The sequence below is a fragment of the Carlito syrichta genome, unplaced genomic scaffold, assembly GCF_000164805.1.
Source record: "Carlito syrichta isolate Samal-C Ts95f unplaced genomic scaffold, Tarsius_syrichta-2.0.1 Scaffold303235, whole genome shotgun sequence".
Lineage (NCBI taxonomy): Eukaryota > Metazoa > Chordata > Mammalia > Primates > Tarsiidae > Carlito > Carlito syrichta.
In genome coordinates this window covers 59,544-62,089 of record NW_007247331.1, presented here as the reverse complement: position 1 = coordinate 62,089, position 2,546 = coordinate 59,544, and positions in this window count along the sequence as shown.

Genomic DNA, 2,546 nt, shown 5'->3' with positions numbered 1-2,546 from the left:
GCCTTCCAAGTAGCTGGAACTACAGGCGCGTGCTACCACACCCGGCTAATTTTTTTTTTAATTATTGTAGAGATGAGGTCTCGCCAAGTTGCCCAGGCAGGTCTCGAACGCGCAGACTCAGGCAATCCACTCACCTCAGCCTCCCAAAGCACGGGATCACAGGCTGAGCCACCGAGCCCCGCTTGTAAGTGTCTGTATTTTAATGGGAATCAAAGACACACCTAGACATGAAGCCTAAGGTGGGGACTTCAGCCCGCTGGACAAGGAAGGCATCTGAGAAGGTGGCCTCCCGGGAACCCACAATAACACCCACTGGGAGATCATTTTCCTATCCACAGGTGTCCTTCACCCCAGGTCTCTAGACAGGTGTTGGGGGCTAGAGATGGCTATGTGTGCAGGGTGGGAGGGCCTGCTCTAGGGACAGCTTTGGGATGGGGGAGCTCCAACCCACACCGACAACCTGAGCAGTTCCATGGCACAAGCAACCCTCCAATTCCCTCATTTTTGCTGGAGCTTCTGCCCCTTCCCGTATGGACTTTCTTCTTCCTCACTTTGTTCACAAAGGGGAAACTCTGAGACCAGGTGCCAAACCCTGGCTTCCAAAGTCCAATTTGGAATTTGCATTAAAGTTCTGAGAGTTGCCAGGTGTGGTGGCTCACACCTGTAATCCCAGCACTTTGGGAGGCAGAGGCGAGAGGATTTCCTGAGCCTAGGGGTTTGAGACTAGCCTGGGCAACTTAGCAAGACTTCTTCGCTACAGTTAAAAAAAAATTAGCTGGGTGTGGTGGCACACACCTGTGGTTCCAGTTATTGGAAGGCTGAGATGGAAGGATCACCTGGGCCCAGCAGGTCGAGGCTGCAGTAACTGTGAGTAAGCCACTGCATTCCTGCCTGGGTGACAGAGTGAGACTACTAGCTCAAAAAAAAAAAAGAAGAAGAAGAAGAAGAAAGTTTAAAGTTCTGAGAGTCACCTCAACCTTGTCCACAGGTACTTACTCCACCAACTATGGCTGGGTATGGTGGCTCACATGAATAATCCCAGCACTTTGGGAGGCTGAGGCACCAGGGTTGCTTGAAGCCAGGAGTTTGAGACCAGCCTGGGCAACATAGCAAGACTCCGTTTCCATTTTTTAATTACTTAATTATTTAATTAATTATTTTTCCCTTTGAGTTGGAGTCTCTTTTGTCCAGGCTGGAGTACAGTGGCACACTCACAGCCACCGCAGCCTTGACCTGCTGGGCTCAGGTGATCCTTTGGCCTCATTCTTCCAAGTAGCTAGAACTACAGGTACATGCTACCACACCTAATTTTTTGATTTATTGTAGAGATGAGGTCTCACCAAGCTGCCCAGGCTGGTCTCGAACCCTGGGCTTAAGCAATCCTCTCGCCTTGGTCTGCCAAAGTACTGGGATTACAGGCTTGAGCCACTGAACCCAGCTTTTTTATGATTTAAAAATTAAAATTAAGGAAAAAAGACCAGATTCCAAAGTGTGTCACCAAACCAGAGACCTCCTGTGTTCAAGTGTATGTACTCGACAGTGTGTGTTAGCCCAGTCTCACCTACTTCCTAGCCAACAAGCCAAGACAATGACCACAGTTCATTATAGAACATCTGGGCAGAATTTGCCTTTGGTCAATGATGTTAATAATGGTATAAGATGCACACCCCCCCCCCCACCTCCTTGGGCAAGCCACATACCTCTGAGTACCATTTGCTCACACATAAGATGCAGTTGCTTAATTGAACTCTTGGGAGGAGCGTGAAACGGAATGACGGAAAAATGCTTTGGAGCCGGGCTTGGTGGCTCAGCCTGTAATCCCCCACCTTGGGAGGCTGAGGTGTGTGAATTGCCTGAGCCCGCGGGTTCGAGGCCCACCTGGGCAACTTGGTGAGACCTCATCTCTACAACAAATCAAAAAATTGGCTGGGCGTGGTAACGCGCACCTGTAGTTCCAGCTACTCGGAAGGCTGAGGCGGAAGGATCACCGGAGCCCAGCAAGTCAAGGCTGCGGTGGCCGGGAAAGGGGAATGCACTCCAGTCTGGGCAACAGAGTGAGACTCCAACTCAAAAAAAAAAATGCTTTGGAAGTATAAAAGCAAGAGGCTGGGTACGGTGGCTCACACCTATAATCCCAGCACTTTGGTAGGCAGAGGCAAGAGGATTGCTTGAGCTCAGGAGTTCATAACCAGCCTCGGTAACACAGTAAGATTTCGATTCCACAAAAATAAAAAAAAAATTAGCTGGGCTTGGTGGTTCAGCCTGTAATCCCAGCATTTTGGGAGGCCGAGGTGAGTGGATTACATGAGCCTGCGGGTTCGAGACCAGCCCGGGCAACTTGGCGAGACCTCATCTCTACAATAAATCCAAAATTAGCCAGGCATGGTAGTGTGCGCCTGTAGTTCCGTTACTTGGAAGGCTGAGGCTGAAGGATCGCTGGAGCCCAGCAGGTCGAGACTGCAGTGGCTGGGAGCATGCTACTGTACTCCACTCGGGGCGATGGAGTGAGACTTCAACTCAAAAAAAAAAAAAAAAAATTAGCCAGG